Source organism: Eublepharis macularius, chromosome 4 (assembly GCF_028583425.1).
Source record: "Eublepharis macularius isolate TG4126 chromosome 4, MPM_Emac_v1.0, whole genome shotgun sequence".
NCBI lineage: Eukaryota > Metazoa > Chordata > Lepidosauria > Squamata > Eublepharidae > Eublepharis > Eublepharis macularius.
Window position 1 is genome coordinate 155297445 of NC_072793.1, and position 20478 is coordinate 155317922.

The window sequence follows — 20478 nt, forward strand, 5'->3', positions numbered from 1 at the left end:
TGATTCAACAAGTAATGAATGCTATGTTGGCAGATTCAAATCTGAGCAAGAGGTTCTGGGCAGAAGCAATTTGTTCTGCCTGTTTCATATGCAACCGTGTGTGGTCCAGCTCAATTAACCAAATCCCTTACTTTATGTTGTTTGGAAAAAAGCCAAAAACAGATTTCCTAAGAGTGTTCGGTACAACAGCGTGGGTGAATATCCCTTTATCTCAGAGGAGAAAAGGTGGTCCCAAGTCCAAATGATTGGTATTTTTGGGCTATCAAACGGGCATGAAAGCCTACAGGTTTGCAGATTCACAACAACAGCTAAGTTTCAGCAAATCAGCTAGCTTTAATGAACATGGAAATTGGGGTAAACTACATGGAAGGGAGGAGCAGAGTCAAATTGTGTTACCCATTACTAACGAGGCTGAAGATGTGCAGCAGCCAGAGGCTAGGCAGGAGATAAAGCAAGAGGCAGTTTCTCCAGGTCAAAAAGCCTCTGAACATGCACAAGGGAGTGTACAGCAGCGAGCTGACATACAGCCAACTCGTGTGTCAAGTAGAAGCACTAAAGGCTGTCCTCCTGTTAGGTATGGTTTTGATGCCAAGGTTACAGCATCTATTAATTATGTTTATATACCAGAGCCTAAATCATTCCAGGAGATACTGAGTTTTAAAAATCCTGAGAAAGAGGCTTGGTTGGCCGCAATGCAGTCTGAATATGACTCCTCGTTAGAAAATAAAGTGTTTTCATGTATTGTCGAAGGCTTTCACAGCCGGAGAACGATGGTTGTTGGGGGTTTTCCGGGCTGTATTGCCGTGGTCTTGGCATTGTAGTTCCTGACGTTTCGCCAGAAGCTGTGGCTGGCATCTTCAGAGGTGTAGCACCAAAAGACAGAGATCTCTCAGTGTCACAGTGTGGAAAAGATGTAGGTCATTTGTATCTACTCAGGAGGGGTGGGGTTGAGCTGAGTCATTCTGTAAGAGTTTCCCAGGGTGTGGAATGTTAATGGCGGGAGGCTTCACTGTATCCTGAGGAGGTTCTTTTGCATATGGATTGGTGCTTGATGTGCTAATCTTCTCTGCAGGGCTATTGTTGGGTGTGGAGTGTTTTGTTGGCCTGGTGTTTTTCAGAACTGGAGCCCATGCTCTGTTCATTCTTAAGGTTTCTTCTTTCCTGTTGAAGTTTTGCTTATGCTTGTGAATTTCAATGGCTTCCCTGTGCAGTCTGACAAAGTAGTTGGAAGTGTTGTCCAGTATTTTGGTGTCCTGAAATAAGATACTGTGCCCTGTTTGAGTTAGGCTATGTTCAGCCACTGCTGATTTTTCAGGCTGTCCAAGTCTGCAGTGTCTTTCATGTTCTTTTATTCTTGTCTGGATGCTACGCTTTGTGGTCCCGATGTAAACTTGTCCACAGCTGCAGGGTATACGGTATACTCCTGCAGAGGTGAGGGGGTCTCTGCTGTCTTTTGCTGATCGTAGCATCTGTTGTATTTTTTGGGTGGGTCTGAATACTGCTTGAAGGTTATGCTTTTTCATAAGCTTTCCCATCTGATCAGTAATTCCTTTGATATATGGCAAAAACACTTTTCCTGTAGGTGACTGTTTTTCCTTGGTTGTTTGATTCATCCTGGGTTTGATTGCTCTTCGGATTTCATTTCTGGAGTAGCCATTTGCCTGAAGTGTGTGGTTTAGATGATTAATTTCCTCATTGAGAAAGCGCGGCTCACATATCCGTCTTGCACGATCCACTAATGTTTTCATTATGCCTCTTTTCTGTCGGGGGTGGTGATTGGAGTTTTTGTGTAAGTACCGATCAGTGTGAGTTGGTTTCCTGTAGACCTTGTGACCTAACTGAAAGTTTGCTTTGCGGATGACCAAGGTATCCAGGAATGAGAGTTTTCCCTCACTTTCTTTCTCCATTGTGAATTGTATGTTCAGGTGGATGTTGTTGAGATGATTCAAAAACTCCATCAATTCTTCCTCCCCATGGCTCCAAATGATGAATGTATCATCCACAAACCGGAACCATACACTGGGTTTGTGGGGTGCTGATTCTAGAGCTGTTTTTTCAAAATGTTCCATGTAGAAGTTTGCTATAACTGGGCTGAGTGGGCTCCCCATGGCCACCCCATCCATCTGTTCATAGAATTCGTTGTCCCATTGGAAGTAACTGGTTGTCAGACAATGATGGAATAAGGCTGTTACATCCTCTGGGAAAATCTGATTAATCAGTGCAATAGTGTCTTTTACTGGAACCTTGGTAAACAGGGATACAACATCAAAACTGACAAGTATGTCTTGTGGATTGAGTTTCAGAGAACTGATTTTGTTGATGAAATCTGCTGAATCTTTGATGTAAAATGAGGTTTTCTCGATGTGGTCCTGCAGGAGATCTGCCAGATGTCTAGCTAATTCATATGTCGGTGAACCAATGGCACTCACAATGGGTCGGAGTGGGACTGAATCTTTATGTATTTTGGGGAGTCCATATAGTCTAGGTGGCTGTGCTTCAGTCTTGCATAGTTTGCTGTGCGTGTCGGGATGTAGTGAGGAATTCTTGATCAGCGCATTTGTTAGCCTGGTGATTTTGCAAGTGGGATCTCGTTTTAGTTTTTTGTAGGTGGAGGGGTCCAGGAGTTCCTTAATCTTCTTTTTGTATTCCTCCGTTTTCATGATCACTGTAGCATTGCCTTTATCAGCTGGTAGAATGATGATGTCTGGATCTGCATTGAGGGTCTTGATGGCATTTCTCTCCTTGCATGTTATATTGCTGAGGGCAGAGTCCTTACGTTTAGCATTGTGTAAAGCAAGTCTGCAAAATCTTAATGTACATCATTTTGATTTCCAAACTGCTTACCTTAATGCAGATCTGGATCAAGTATTATTTATGGATCAGATTGAGGGGTTTGAACCACAAAACAAAACACTGGTGTTGCAGTTGCTCAAATCAATTTATGGTTTGAAACAAAGTGCATTATGTTGGTACAAATGTATAAGCACTAAGCTATCCAGCATAGGGTTTACTGCTGGGATTGCTGACCAGTGTGTGTTCAGCAAACAAGGAGAAAGTTCACAAGAATTTATAGTTTTGTTTGTGGATGATCTATTGTACCTCTGTGAGAATGACAAATCATTGAACAAGTTCAAATACGAACTAAGTAGTCAATTTAAGATTAAATACCTAGGTCCCATCAAGCATTATTTGGGTTTGGATGTGACAAAGAATCCTGAAGGGTGTTATGAGTTATGCCAACGGCAGAAAATAATGAAGTTGTTGGAACAATATGGCATGACAGATGCCAAACCTGTAAGTACACCCATTACTACTGGATACCTTAAAGAGCCAAAGACCAAGAGTTAGAATGCAAAAGGCAATATTTATCTTTGGTGGGAGCATTACTTTACTTAGCATGCTGGAGTAGACCTGATGTGTTTTTGGCAAGTACACTGGTTATGTCAACAAAGTGCTAACCCTTGTAACAGGGATTGGGTGGCTGCCAAGCGAGTACTTAGATATCTAAAAGCCACTGCTGATTATAAGTTGGTCCTCAATGTCAAACAAGATTCTGAAGTATGTGTATATACAGATTCCAGTTGGTGTGATGATCACATTTCTAGCAAATCAACCACTGGGTACGTGGTATTTGTACATGGTGCATTAGTTGTATGGAAATCAGTGAAGCAAACGCTAGTTGCAACTAGTAGCTGTGAAGCAGAATATGCGGCCATGTGTTCTTGCATTCTTACTTTAGAATGGTTGGATCAGTTACTAAAGGATCTTAAGCTGAAATGTAATTTGCCAATAAAAATGTATGGTGATAATTCAGCTGCTGTACAAATTGCAAGTGAGCAAGGAATAAAAGCTTGCAGCAGACATATTCTAATCAGATATCAGACGGTTCGGCAAGCTGTGGGTGACAAGTTTGTAACCCTAGATCATTGTAACACAGATGAGAACATTGCTGATGTATTTACCAAAAGTTTGTGTTGAAAAGTTTCAATATTACAGGAGTTACCTGGGAGTCACTTATGTAAACAGGGAGGAGTGTTGAGACTGTTTACTGGCAGTGACAGCTGGCTAGATCAGAATGATCTAGCCTGACAGGTAGTAAGTCACATGACTGCTTGTCATATGATACACAGGGATAATTAGACTCAGTCATGGTGAGTCAGCAACTATTCCTTGATTGTTTAATTGGTGCAATTTGTGTAATCTCCTGTAATTAAGCAATGTGTACTTAATGGTTGTAATACTGTTATGTGCTGCCCTCTGTTGGTAACACAAGTCTGGCAGAACCTTATGCCAGTCAGTCTTGTGAGAGCTTGTAATACAGTCTTTGTAAATAAACATCATACACTTTTCATAGTGTGTGTGTGTGCTTCTATAGCAACAGTTTCCTGCAACCCGGCATTGCTGTCTACACCAAGGAAGACGTCCTTGACAGAATGATGAATAAATATAAGAGTAAAAAAATAAGATCATCATAAATTAGTTGTTTAAGCTGCCTTATGTGATTTATGGTGCTTGTAGACCTGGACACAGAATCTTGCTACTTGACATAGTGTCTAGTGATTCCAATCAGACAAAAAAAAAATCAAGTTTGATTTTATTTGAACTTCCAGAGAATCTTTCTACTAATGGACTGATGGTTTCCGCTCTAATTTTACTATGACTTGGGCAGTTGAAGAAGATGTGCTCCATTGAGTCAATTTCTCTTAGGGGATAGGAGAAAAGCCTAAGAGAGTAATGGACAGCTTTAAACTTTCCTTCCAGAATGGCAGGGGGTAGAGTTGAACTTCTAGCTAAAGCAAATGCCTTTCTGGAGTTACTGGATTCAAGAAAGTAAAAATAGGCTGCAGGAGAGGCAATATATTTAGTAGTATCTGAAGAAATAAAACCTGGCGCTCTAAGTAAATCTGTTTGTCTTTCAATGTCTGTTACTCTCTGCTTAATGAGTGATTTTGCTTGGTCTAACCCCATGACTAGCAAACTTTGAGGGGAAAGACCCAATTTTCCCAGGGATTTCAGCGTTGCCTTTTGCCAATTAGATTGAAATTTGTCTTGGAATAACAGAGGGAGCAGACGTTGCGGGTTTAGACGTCCTGACAGCCTTTTGAAAATTGAAAGGATGGTGATTCTGGCCTCTACCCTTAACATTCCTGTTTCCAGTCTAACCCATGAGTTAGGCATGCATTTGGACACTTGTAATAGAGCTCTAAGGAATTTGGAGTGCACTCTCTCAAGTTGAGAGAAAGAGGAGGATGGCAGCCCCAAGAATGATCCGTATACTAATTGGGCCAATGGTTTGGCTTTAAACAATCTGAGTGCAGCTGGTACATACTGCCCCCCTTGTGATCGATAGAATTTCAGTATACCATGTGCTGTTTTTTCTCCCACATCAGCAATGAAGCTGCTATGTGTTGTTTTGGTACCCGAGGCTTGCAAAACTACACCCTAATATTTGAAGCTGGTAAGTTGTTCTAACTGATGCCCCTGAAGCTCCCATTGTCTGATCTTTGGATTTTTACCAAAAGCCAGGATCTTAGTTTTTTGGTAATTAGTTAGGTGTTCAGTATCACAGAATTGGGAGAATTTTTTTAGAGCTCGTTTCAGCCCTATGGGGGTCCTAGAAAGTAATACAGCATCATCTGCATAGAGCAGTACGTGAATGTGCCTATTTGCTAATTTGGTAGGGTGCAATCCAGGGGCATTCAAAAGGTTTACCAAATTGTTGATGTAGAAGATAAACAGAAAGGGGGCTAGAAGGCAAACCTGCCTGTAAGTTTGAATGGGGTCAGTCAAATGCCCAATTCGGCTGCACCTTACTCAGGGCAGTTTGCTTGTGCATAGCCCCCAAAAGGAACAGCAGTCGCCTATCAATAGAGGAGGCCTGCAGTTTCCTCCAAAGTCTATTTCTAGAGACTGTGTCAAAAGCTGCTTTTAAATCAACAAATGCCCAGTAAAGTGATGCTTGGTCTCCTGTAGCGTATTTCTCTACAAGTTGTTGCATTACTAGGCAGTGATCTATTGTTGACTTGCCAGCTCTAAACCCAGCTTGCTCATCAGCAATTATATCGTCCTGTTCTAGCCAGTCTAAAAATTTCTCCAGCAGATGTTTTGTAGACAACTTGCTTACAATGCTTAGTAAACTGATTGGTCTATAATTGGATGGATCCTCCTTCTTTCCCTCCTTATGGAAGGGGACTACTATAGCCATTCCCCAATCATTGGGGATGTAGCCACTTTCATCAATATAAGTAAATAGAGAGGCTAGGAAAGTTGCCCACCAGTCCTTATTTGTTTTTATTAATTCTGGAGATATTCCATCAAGCCCAGGGTCTTTTGTATTCTTTAACTGGCTAATATAAGCTTTTACCTCTTCGGCATGAACTGGGGGGCATTTGGCCAGATTTTCTATTGTTAGGGAAGGAGGGGGTTGAATAGGATCATCATACATTTTTTGGAAAAAAGAAGTCCATTTATCTGGGGGGATAGAGGAAGCCAAGGGGGAGGTGGCTGTGGAGGCGCGGTTTGACACTAGTTTCCAGAACACCACTGAGTTTTTGCTCGTAGCTGCTTCAATTATATTGGCCCACAGTTTTCTGGTATGTTCTTTCTTACAGCGGGCAACCAGTGATTTATATTTCTTTTTTTAAAATGAAAGAGAACGATATGCATCTTGTTTGGTCTTTTCATGAGCTCTCAGTGCTAACTTATAGGCATAGATTAAAGCATTTTTAGCACAAATACAGCTTTGATCAAACCAAGGTTTAGATGACAAATTGGTCTTGACCAGTTTTCCCTCTCGAGCACCTACCAAAAGTGGCCTTAAGGATTGGACGAGGTCATCATAACTCTTTAAAGGATTTTCAGATTTTGAGGAAACCTTAAAAGCTTGACTATATAGTTGTAGGTTCTAGTGCAGAGGTATTTTTCCCTGCACTTGTTCCTCTGCAGCAAGTATGCTCTGCGCATTGCTACAGCAGAATTTCCCTACTTTCCTCCCTTTTATTGCAGCCATGAAGCTGACTTTCTGCCCATTTCTTTCCAAACACAGCAGAATAGCTGTGAAGATTTTAGTGTTTTCCACTCTGCCTCTTCTCTTGGTGTTGCTGGGATACAGTTTGCTCTATGAAGTGGGTTTTTTTCTTCGCTCTGGAGGCAGTTTCCCACCTTTTCCCTTTTGTTTTCCTTCTCACTTCTTGCTTGGCTTCCTCAAGTTGCTGAAAAGTTTCTTTTTGTAGCATTGGAAGCTATTTCCCCACCTTTTTCCTGGCTGGCATAACAGAGTGTCTTCTACTCCCACCCCCTTCTCATGTTTGCTGTGAGACAATGAGAGAGAGAATTATATTGTACTTGAAAAGGAGATACTTTTGTCTGCAGTTACTTAATTTGTTTTCTTCTTTTTAGCTGGCTCTCTGGAGAGCTAAAAAGGAGTAGTTTCAGTAAGGATTGTTCCTCTCAAGTTGACTGAGACTTCTGAGATAACTTTGAGTCTCCTAGACTATTTTGAGATGCAGCAATGACTGGCAGTATTATCTGAAAGCAGGATGATATAACTCATAAGGTTTGCCTTTTTTAGAGTTAATGATCTCATATTGCCTATCCAAAGCCATACCATACTGCTGTTATTCAAAGAACAATATACACGAATCGCTAGCATCTTTTTCACCTTAATAATTACTTCAACTGGTCTACTTTGTTTGGGGAAAAGGTTAAAAAATAGCTTTTCTTCAGAGGTGCAATGGATCTTGAATCAATAGAGAGTCAGCACACGAGTTTAGCTTTTAAAATCATTTACTTCTAAAGGAAGAAAGGTTAACAGGATTGCCTACAAAATAACAAATGCCTGGAGCTACATTCTCACTACTGGTTACAAACAAGGAGCTGGGATAACTGAATGGAGAATCTTCTTCTTCCTCTGTCTTCTTGACCCTGAAAGAAAATCACCTGACCTGTTGACCAATAACAGTTTACAAACACTCTCAAGTTTCCCGGGCTTGCAGATTATTGGCTTTGAGCCAGGTTCCCCTTCCAGGTCAATCTAAACAATAGCATGGTAGGTAAACACATTAACCCCATAATGACTGAATCTCAGACCTTGCAACACACATATATTCCAACACATTTATGGTACAGGTTTCTCATATTTGTTTTACATATTGGGAAATGTCTTGTTGAGGTAGTGGTGCTCATTCGAGAGTCTTTCTCCATCAGGCTGCTCCCCTTGCCAAAGATTGCTGGCATTGATTGTGTGGGCCTGGTGTGGGATGCCGAGGAGAGTATAGCCATCTGTCTAGTGTACCGATCGCCCAGCGCACCAGCAGATACTGTGCCTGGCCTGTTAGAGGCGGTGGCTGGCTGGGCCTTGGAGTACCCCAGGCTTCTGTTCTTAGGGGACATCAGTGTCCATGCCGATGATGCTACCTCCTCACAGGCCATGGACATGATAGCCTTCATGGCAGCATTAGGACTCTCCCAGTTTGTATCAATGCCCGCACATCGAGGAGGACACACACAGGATTTGATATTTGGGTTCGGGATACAGGTGGATCTGGATGAAGCTATAGCAGTGCCATGGTCAGACCACGTCATCCTGAGGGCTTGTCTGGGCACCATGACCCCCTCCTGCTTGGGCGATGAGCTGATATATGCTCGCCTGTGGAGTCAAATGGATCCAATTGAATTGCAGAATGCTCTGCAGGATCCGATGCCCCCTGGTGGATCATTGGATGAGCTGATAGAGGACTGGAATGCCCGTTTCTCTGAAGCTATTGATGAGATCGCTCTCTCTGCCCCCAAACTAGAGTAGCTCCTTGGTATACTGATGAGCTACGACAAATCAAATGGGAGCTGAGACGGCTAGAGCGAATGTGGCGGTGACTCCATGATGAAGTGACAAGAACATCTTATAGGACGTTTATGAAGGCCTATGAGATGGCACTGAAAGCTGCAAAGAGAGACTACTATGCAGCTTCCACTGCGTCCACTAGTTCTCGCCCAGCACAACTTTCCAGAGTGATTTGATCTTTAACGTCCCTCACACATGGGACAAATAAAAATATAAATTCAGTAATAAGCTGTGAGGCTTTTGGAGACTATTTTGCGGATAATATCTTGTCACTCCGCCGGGATCTGTCCACCACAGTTGATGCAGTGTGTGTACTGGAGGCCCCTTGGTCGTCCTCAGGGTTGATATTAGATCAATTCAGGCCACTGTCCCAGGAGGAGGTGGGCAGGGTCCTGCATGCTGTGAAACCTACCACAAGCTCACTGGACCCATGCCCATCATGGCTGGTGAAAAGTGGTGGTGATGGGATTTGGGCACCATTAGCTGACATCATTAATCTTTCTCTGAATTCTGGTTTTTTTCCATACTCACTGAAAGAGGCAGTGGTGCGGTCCTTATTAAAGAAACCATCACTGGATCCTGCTGATCCAGCCAATTATCGCCCAGTTTCGAATATTCCATTCTAGGGTAAGGTAATTGAGAGGGCGGTAGCGGAACAGCTGCAGGTATACCTGGGTGATGCCTGTATCCTGGATCCATTCCAGTCCAGCTTCAGGCCTGGCCATGGTACAGAGACGGCTCTGGTTGCCCTCACAGATCATCTGCAGCGACACCTGGACCAGAGTGGGTCAGCACTGCTGATACTTTTAGATCTTACAGCAGCATTTGACATGGTCAATCATAATCTTCTGACCCATTGCCTTGCTGATGTGGGGATTTGTGGAACAGCCCTGCAATGGCTGAACTCCTTCCTTCACAATCTAGGACAGAAGGTGGCACTCAGGGAACAGATGTCTGCTTACCATTCTTTGGTATGTGGCATCCCTCAGGGGACAATTCTTTCCCCGATGCTATTTAACATCTATATGTGCCCCCTTGCCCCGTTAGCCTGCAGCTTTGGGCTAGATTGTCACTGGTATGCGGATGACACTCAGCTCTATCTGCTGATGGATGGTGTTATGACCTTTACTTTCTTTAGGGTAGATTTTTCTTTTAACCTATCCCTTAACCCTCTGGGTAGTCTGCTGCCACCTGGAATATTTTATTCCAAGATATTTTATTTAAATTTTCCCTTTGGTAACGTTCCTAAGCGTCAGGCTCCTTCGTGGTTCTATGTGGCCCTGAAGATAGGAATGGGATATAGCAATGACAGCTACACTGGGATATAGCAAAACAAAAAAAACTTTTATTTATTCAAGAAGCGTATCGGTTTCATAAACGTAGTTCTCGGTTCTTAAAGTTACTTCATTTACTCTCATTCACACAGCTGGCCTCTCTTTCCCTGACTGAGTGTCCTTTCACAAACATGCTCAGTTCAGGTTCCACACAGGTTATATTTCTCTCATAAACACTTCAACATATTCAGGCAGCACACAGCTAGCCTGCTTTCTTCTTAATAAAAATTTTCTCTCTACTCTCCGTCTCAAACTGCATTCACTCCACCCACCCTCTCAGTCCTCAACCAATCATATTGTCAGAAACTGTTTTAACCTAAGTAACGCCATATTTAATCATGTAGTGTTTAGACTTCTTTCCCTCCAGGCAACACCTGCAAGGAGCTGATTCCATGGGAAAGGATCCTGTCTTATCTGCTGTTTCGACCTTGGCCAACTCAGCGCACCTCTGAGAAGTTTTGCTGTATGAACTTGGGGGGGGGGGAGGCTGGGCTCCGGGAGTGTGAAATGTAACAACTAGGGGTGTGCAATTCGGGTTTCTGAAACCCGAAAGAAACCCGAAACAAACTTGCTTTGGGTTGTTTCGGGTTATCCGAAACATTTTGGGAAACCCGAAACGTTTCGGGTTATCCAAAACAAAATAACCCAAAACGTTTCGGGTTGTTTCGGGTTTTTCAAAGGGAAAATGCCTCCGTCTTCCCGGACGCCTGGGGGAGGCATTTTCCCACCGAATCAAGCCAAAATTGGTGGGGACCTTCCTCTAACTCCTCTCTAACAACCCCCCAAGGTTCAGACTGATTGGATTTTGGGGGGCCATAACATGGCCAGGTCCCCCTATCCTCGCATAAGAAAGGGAAGGTGAGCATATTGTTAGCTTGCTGCTGCTCATCTTCTTCATTATTTCCTATGGGGAAAAAATGAAGAGGCAGGCTTCCTTTGCCAGGGGTGGAATTTTGCATGCAAAATGCCCCCCAGCCCTCAGGGGCCCTTCTCCCAGCTTTCCTCCCACCCCGCACCAAGGCACAGCCTGCTCCCACTTGGGGGGGGGAATTTCATGGCCTCCCCAAGTAGGTGCTCTTTTCTCTACTACTTACAGCTGGGGGAGGCTTGTCTTGCCAGGGGCAAAATGCCCCCCAACCCTCAGGGGCCCTTCTCCTACCTTTCCTCCCACCCCCCACCAAGGCACAGCCTGCTCCCACTTGGGGGGGCATTTTATGGCCTCCCCAAGTAGATGCTCTTTTCTCTACTATTTACAGCTGGGGGAGGCTTGTCTTGCCAGGGGTGGCATTTTTCATGCAAAATGCCCCCCAACCCTCAGGGGCCCTTCTCCCACCTCTACTCCCACCCCCCACCAAGGCTCAGCCTGCTCCCTCTTGGGGGGCATTTCATGGCCTCCCCAAGTAGGTGCTCTCAGCCCCCAAAGTCCACCCCTACAGCCCCACACAAACCCAATTCCCCCCAGCTGCCACACACAGACCCAAATCCCCACATTAGCCCCTCACAGACCCAAATCCACCCCCAGCAGCCCCACACCCATAACCCCAGGAACAGGCTGGCAAAGGCCAGCCCTCTCCCTTTGTTCCCTATGCTGGGAACTTCTAAACTCTCTTTCCCTGGGCAATTCTGCACAGCTCAGGGGTGCCACAATGGTGGGCACACTTCTGAGTGCCAGCTGGTCCCTGTGAAAGAGCACCTGAACCACAGACACCCTCCCTCAAATTCCCCCACCACCTACGGAGATGGCTGGCCAGCCAGCCCCATTGTTCCCTATGATGGGAACCAACTGCACAACAAAGAATAAAACACAAACAACACAAAATACAGTTTTTAAAAAATTATTTTCTCCCTTTCAAAGTACAAGTAGGCAAAGCATTATGACACATTACACCAGCACTCCCCCACACAGAAAAATAACACAACTCACTTAACATCAGAGAATCACAAAGCACAATTCCTGTCAAAAACGCTTTATTTCTTGAACAGCTTTAGGTTACACAGCAGGGGGGCACACCAAAGGGCATTCCAGCATTCCACCTCACAAAAATAACACAACTCACTTAACATCAGAGAATCACAAAAACACAATTCCTGTCAAAAACACTTTATTTCTTGAACAGCTTTAGGTTACACAGCAGGGGGGCACACCAAAGGGCATGGCAGCAGTATCTTACGCAAAAATAACACAACTCACTTCACATTAAAGAATCACCCCCAAAAAATTGCTGTCAAAAGCACTTTATTTCTTTAACTGCTTTAGGTTACACAGTAGGAAGGCACAACAGGGCATGAAAGCAGTGTACTACACAAAAATAACACAACTCACTTCACATCAGAGAATCACCCAAACACAATTGCTGTCAAAAACGTTGAAGTGGGTTGTATTATTTTGTGTAGTACACTGCTATCATGCCCTGTTGTGCCCTTCTACTGTGTAACCTAAAGCTGTTCAAGAAATAAAGTGTTTTTGACAGGAATTGTGTTTTTGTGATTCTCTGATGTTAAGTGAGTTGTGTTATTTTTGTGTAAGATACTGCTGCATGCAAAATGCCACTCCTGGCAAGACAAGCCTCCCCCAGCTGTAAGTAGTAGAGAAAAGAACACCTACTCGGGGAGGCCATGAAATGCCCCCCCAAGTGGGAGCAGGCTGAGCCTTGGTGGGGGGTGGGAGGAAGGGTGGGAGAAGGACCCCAGAGGGTTGGGGGGCATTTTGCATGCAAAATGCCACCCCTGGTAAAGGAAGCCTGCCTCTTCATTTTTCCCCATAGGAAATAATGAAGAAGAAGATGAGCAGCAGCAAGCTAACAATATGCTCACCTTCCCTTTCTTATGCGAGGATAGGGGGACCTGGCCATGTTATGGCCCCCCAAAATCCAATCGGTCTGAACCTTGGGGGGTTGTTAGAGAGGAGTTAGAGGAAGGTCCCCACCAATTTTTTCCTTACCGGAACGCCCATCCAAGCGCACATTCATCATATGCTGTGCCAGCTGCACTGGCTTCCAGTGGAGTTCCAGATCTGGTTCAAGGTGTTAACCTTGGTATTTAAAGCCCTTCATGGACTGGGACCTCCATACCTGCGGGACCGCCTCTTCCATTACATCACCTGCAGGGTGTTGCGCTCTGCAGACAAGCAACTCCTGGTGGTTCCTTGCCCAAAGGACATCCATCTGGCCTCAACCAGGGTGAGGGCTTTTTCTGCCCTGGCCCTGGCCTAGTGGAATGCTCTCCCACTGGAGATCTGGGCCCTGTGGGACCTGTTACAGTTTTGCAGGGCTTGTAAAATGGAGATGTTCTGCTGGGCCTTTGGCTGAGTGCCAGCGAGTGTCCTTCTTCTTCCATCTAAGACCTCCATTTCTTCCGGAGCTGCCCTCAGCCATCTGCCATGCCTGCATACGGACTCCCACTATTTGTTTAAATAGCCTGCTCCTGGACTATTTTAATCATTTTTTAAAAAAATATTATTGATTTTATGTTTCTGTGATTTTAATGTATTTTTAAATGTTGTTAGCCACCCTTAGCCCATCTGTGGGGAGGGCAGGGTATACATCAAATAAATAAATAAATAAATAAAAAAGTTACAGTGAGCTTTTGAGCTGCTTGATGTCTGTGGACAGGACCATTTAGGGGGTGCTCAATAGGTTTTCTCAGTTGCATTTTTTTCAAGAAAGTAATCTGTATAAAATTATGCCCCTCTTGAGGTCTGTGCCTAAGGCGGCTGCCTAGTTGGTCTAATGGTAGCACTGGCCCTGTCTATAGTTATGGCAAACAGAAATGGGGAAAGGGGACAGCCTTGTCTAGTTCCCCTTGCTATATGGATATCTATCGACTGTCCATTGTTAGTCCTAACTGTAGCTTTTGGAGAAAGATAAAGAGCATTAATGGCATTTTAGAATTGGTCGCCAAAACCCATTTTTGAAGTAAAAGTTTTAGATATGGTATTTCCACTTAATCAAATGCCTTCTCTATATCAAAGGCCAGAAGTAATGCAGGGGTTTTGTATGCTTCACAGAAATTAATTATAGTTAAAGTGTTACGTGTATTGTCTGGTCAAGGTGAAAGCAGTTGGTTATTTAAATTTAGACAATGTTTTGGCAAATATGCTTGTAAAGATCTTTTGGTCTTGATTCAGTAAGGGTATTGGTTGAGAAGATTTAGTATTTGTAATATGGTTGTCCTTTTTTGGAGTAACTACTATTTCAGCCTCTGACCAAGATAGAGGGATGCTACCTCCTAACATAACAGAGTTGCATGTGGCAGTTAGTGGAGTTGAAAGAAGGTGAATGTATTTTTTTTGTAAAAATTTGACAGGGAATCCATCCCTGTCTGAAGCTTTGTTATTTTTTTCAAGGATTTGATAGTGACTGTAACATCTTCTGTTGTGACTGGCTGGTCCAGATATTGTTTATGTTCTTATGAGGTTTTTTCCAAATTTCCTGTGATGATAAATAATTTAAAATATGATTAGTGTCAGGATTGTCTGATGTACAAATGGTTTGGTAGTATTCAGCAAATACACCGTCTAATTTTACAGAATTAGTTTGAGTTTTTCCTGGGTGCCTTTAATAGCTTGTATAGAATGTGAGGAGGTTTTTTTCTCTAATTTTCATGCAAGCAAGTTTATAGATTGGGTGGCCTTTTTTGTGTTCATCTTCTAGTTTTCTTATTCTAGATATCATTTCATTTCTAATGTTTTCTTTTTGCTCTTCATGACAGGAGGCAACGGAGATTAATTTCCCTCTATGTACCACTTCCATAGCATCCTACTCGTGGATTTGAGGAATGCCACATAGTTTGCTTCTATTGTTTAAATTCTAAAGAGACTTCAGAAGAAATGTATTGTTAAATAAAAGTGATTTATTTAGTTTCCAATTTGTTTGATGTCATTTATTCTCAGTGTACATTCTGTCCAAACATAGTCTGTCCACAACTTGTCACCAATCCTTGATGTAAGAGTTTGACTAATTAATTTAGGAGATAAGAATATGTCATTTAAATATGCAATTTAGAAGATAAGAATATGTAATCAATCCTTGTGTATATATTGTGGATAGAAGAGAAGTATGTATAGTCTGTTACCAGTGGGTTTTGAAGATGTCACTAGATCACTTGATAAAGCCTAAGAGCCATTAATTGATCTTAGCAGCTTAGTAACTGTATTGTTAATTTTAATTGCTTTGACACGATAGGCAGTAAAATTTAAAAGGTCATTCAGAGAGGAGTGATACAAATGTTTACTGCTGACACATTGATTTACCCATGCTGAACGAAAGCAGAATTGAAAGCCAAGAGAATCAAGTGCACTCTGCATGAAGACAGCTCGCCAGGTTGTTTTGATCTACAAGCAGCTCTCCACACTGAAAGCAGTGAAAGCAGCTTTCTCAGTAATCATGCTTTGCGGTATTATCCAGTACAATTTTGAAAGTTTGTATATGTACACTTACACATTATGCAATGCATTTATATTTTGTATCACTTTCATATTTATCAAAATACTTAATTTCACAGGTCAAGGGATGGTGTCATGGAAATATAAATAATAATAATAACTGTGCTTATATACCGCTCTTCTACACATATTAGTGCCTCACCCAGAGCAGTGAACAAGTTAGTGTTATTCTTATCCCCACAATGGAGCTGGGGCTGAGAAGAGTGGCTGACCCAAGGCCACCTACTGAGCTCATGTCAGTAGTGGGATTCAAACGAGTAGACTGCTGATTATGGTTTAGAACACATACTTAGTGAAACATATGCATGCTAAATAACACTGTATGAACATCACTGTAGTTCTTTTTCTAGTATGGTGTATAACTGGTGCTTTATCTTTGACAGCCAATTAAAAATAGTGAACAGTATCAGACACATGTTCTGTAATTGTTAGCAGAGACCAAGGATGATCTGGTCATGTAACTTTTCTTGTCATTTTTACTATCCATATCTCTTATCTTGCAGCTGGGCATAGTGGTACTTTTGGCTAGGTAGAATGTCACATGATTGGAAATAGTAAAAAAGAATTAAATTATGATTGGTTTGATAATTACCTTTGTTATCATATGAAAAGATCTTAGATTTCTGCATAATATATAAAAATGGTAATCCAAAGAGCAGATCAGGGTTTTGGCCAAAAGAAATCTCATGAAGATCTAGGCAGGAAACTTACCCTTGTAATATGTGCTACGGTAACTTGAATGCATTTCATCGGTAATCTGACTGAGTTAGATTTCATTAAGAAATGTTAGGAAACTTAATTCTTGTTGTGTTCATCTGTTCTATTTTTCTATGTTTTATTTAAATAAACATTTATATTTTGATACCTCACGTAATGAAAACGACTAGCGTTTGTTAATGAAAGAAGCCATTAAACTCTTAGGAGGAGTCTGTCTCCTGGTTGGGAGAGTGCAACAAAAACATACATCCTGTTTATTTTGTACTGAAAAGCAGTTTCTCTAAAACAGAGAAACGTGTTTTCAGTTCTCACTTGACGGTTTCAAGCTGCTCAGGATTTAAGATAAAACCTTCAACCCATCTCTACCTTAAGTAAAGGTAGTAATACTTTTTACTTAATGTTTAAAAGTTATATTTAATATTTATGCCTAATATGATTATAGAAGCAATACTGTTTGAATTATCTACAAACTTATTTGAGTTGGATTGTTAGTAAAATTACAATTTTATGAAATTTTTACCATTTTATAACATTACAACTTTGTACCAAACAAGTTTTGCATGTAGAAGAGGTTGCCAAAAATAAAACACCCCCACCCCCACCCCCACCCCCACCCCCACCCCCACCCCCACCCCCACCCCCACCCCCACCCCCACCCCCACCCCCACCCCCACCCCCACCCGAAGACGAAGACGAAGACGAAGACGAAGACGAAGACGAAGACGAAGACGAAGACGAAGACGAAGACGAAGACGAAGACGAAGACGAAGACGAAGACGAAGACAACGACGACAAAGACAAAGACAAAGACAAAGACAAAGACAAAGACAAAGACAAAGACAAAGACAAAGACAAAGACAAAGACAAAGACAAAGACAAAGACAAAGACAAAGACAGCCGGGCCCCCGGGGGTCGCGGCTGCGCCGCTCCCCCCGACGCCCCCCGCCCCGCCTCCGGCGGGCCGGGGGCCCCCGGGGGTCGCGGCTGCGCCGCTCCCCCCGACGCCCCCCGCCCCGCCTCCGGCGGGCCGGGGGCCCCCGGGGGTCGCGGCTGCGCCGCTCCCCCCGACGCCCCCCCGCCCCGCCTCCGGCGGGCCGAGGGCCCCCGGGGGTCGCGGCTGCGCCGCTCCCCCCGACGCCCCCCGCCCCGCCTCCGGCGGGCCGGGGGCCCCCGGGGGTCGCGGCTGCGCCGCTCCCCCCGACGCCCCCCGCCCCGCCTCCGGCGGGCCGGGGGCCCCCGGGGGTCGCGGCTGCGCCGCTCCCCCCGACGCCCCCCGCCCCGCCTCCGGCGGGCCGGGGGCCCCCGGGGGTCGCGGCTGCGCCGCGCCCCCCGACGCCCCCCGCCCCGCCTCCGGCGGGCCGGGGGCCCCCGGGGGTCGCGGCTGCGCCGCTCCCCCCGACGCCCCCCGCCCCGCCTCCGGCGGGCCGGGGGCCCCCGGGGGTCGCGGCTGCGCCGCTCCCCCCCGACGCCCCCCGCCCCGCCTCCGGCGGGCCGGGGGCCCCCGGGGGTCGCGGCTGCGCCGCTCCCCCCGACGCCCCCCACCCCGCCCCGGGGGAGGGGAAATTTTTCTTATTACTTTCTTCGCTATTGTTCAGCACTTAAGGCCGTTTTTATCTTAGTGTTTGATATGCTTTTTGTCAGCATTTTTAAGGTTTTTCTGTCTTTTTCCTTTTAAATGCCATACACATTCTTACTTCTTTTACAGTACATTCAGTTTTATTTTTTAATCACAGCTCTACATCCAGGATTTCGCTTCCCCATCCACTCCCACAATTACTAAAATGTCTGGAGTGGTGGTGAAATTTTCATAGTTTTTGACCCCTTTCAGTCCAAAATGAATGGGCAGATGCAGGCCCCAACACTGAGGGGGGAACATGTGCCACTTCAGAGATGAGTGAGGATGGTGAGAGTAAACAGTGCAGGCAAGAGGGGGAAAATATAGTACGTCTTATTTGCTATTAGTAGGAAGGACTGAACATTAGGCAATGATTTAAACTCTCCAGCAAGATCTTTTCTTTCAAGTTTCTAAAGCAAGAGGCCAAAGACTAGAGCATAACTATTCAAATGTTTTTTAAATTCAGCCTCAGATAATTATTTAACTCTGAAAAGTGCATCTACCCCAGAGAAACAAGGACAGAGCACATTCAACAGCTGATGCAATTAGTTTTTATTTCACTATCTTGAGTTGGAGCCTTGCTGTTGTAAGTCAGCCTCAGTCTGTGCTCAGTGACGCTTCATCAGACAAAGAATAGCCTGCAGTTTGCCCTCAGCCTATAATTGACCCAGTTGTCCTCAACTGTCTGGACTCAACAAGTACACTTTATGGCTGCTCCACTATCCTTGCTGTTACTCAAACTCTGGAACTCTGACCCTTAGACTGGGCCTGACTCTTGGCTTTTCTGGAACCCCTGACATTTGGACTGGACTCCGTTCACTCTTTGCTGCCTTGTGACTGGCCCTGAAACTCCAGACCCTGGCCCTTGGTGAACTACACCAGTACACCTGCTCTTTCAATAGTGCATTGTTTTTTAATAATTGGAAGGAATATATTTTTGGCGTTACTTACCTTGACTACAGACTTATTGTCTATACAGTCTGTACAGACTTCACTAAGATTATCTTGATAATTCTAATGCCCCATTGATTAAGGATGCCATTTTGAGGACACTTTCAGTAAATCCACTGAATTACATAGGAATGGCTTCCGAGTCAACCTCCGTAGGCTTACTCTCTAAATTGATACATTTATAAAATCTTATTTATGAGAAAACAGGAGCTGGAACCTGATCTATTGAGCTGCAATGCATAGGAATTTAAGGCAAATAAGCCTTGACCACCAGCACAATAATCATGTAACACTCTAATCTTAAGGGAAGGGATTCATTTGTGAAAAGCTAAAAGGAAGAATCAAGATTGTCAGATCTTTTCTGGTGGCAATTTGAATCCAATGTACCATAATGATCAGAATTGTTAATGAGCAGAAGGAAGATATGGTAGGAGATGTGGTGAGAACAGGAACTTGTACTGATTATAGAACAGGGAGTAGATTGCAGGGAGCTGGTAGTGCTATGTTCAAACATAGCACTCTTTTTCTCTTGCAATTTTTTTAAATTTCAGAATCACAAATATATATCTATATATGCATAGAAAAGAGCAAGAGTCCAGTAGCACCTATAAGACTAACAAAATTACTTCTTTTCTACTTTTTCTACTGCTACAGACAGACTAACACAGCTACTTATCTTGATCTATATATGCATACATAATTAAATTAATTTCTCATTAGAAAGAGTACATTTTTAATCATGTCAATTAGCCATTAATTCTCTACATCTCTAAACTGTCCTTAATCATTATAACCTTTCATCTACTGTCAGTTCACACTACCACAATTCAACATCCTTTGAGAAGAAAATTGCACAGTTAAATATATAAAGATCTGTTTTGTTTGGCATTTCCTCACTAATCCCTCCTTTCTACCCTATGTTTTATAATGTATTTTTAAAAATTTGTTGGTGGCCCTGACTGGGACAGAAAGATAAGGAATAAATTCTGTGAATGAATGAATGAGATTATTTTTTCAAAATTCACAGAGAGATTCCAGCTTTCTGAAAAGTAAGCTTAGTTGGCCCAGCCATTGCTTAACCCAACCAGTTCTGTCAGTTTAGAAAATGATTTTATTTATACAGGATCTGGTATTCAAGCTTTCTGCCTTTTTCTTGGAACACTCCCCTACTCCCAAAAGCTTTCCCCTGCTCATGAGAGCCAAAAACAGCCTTCAAAATTACTTCAAAAAAAATTATCACAGTGAGTGGGGGTCTAGTGATCCATAGTGGAAGGCAATTTTTGATGCAATACTAAGTGAAGAATCTGGGAATTAAAAAAGAAAAGCAGTATAATTATCAATTTTTTTCTTATTTTTTTCTATTTTTTTCCAGGAGAGTTCTTGTTTCCAGTAAACAAGCAGAACAGAAGTTTAAAGATCTATAATATAATAGAGCTAATTAGAATATCGTACATTATCTGACTAAAATTGCACTATTCTACTGCTAGAAATTAGGGATAGATATTTACTTTTGGCCTCTGTGGCAATCAAGCCTTGTGGGAGTCCAGGAGCCTGCCTGCCATTTTCTGGCTCTGCCTCC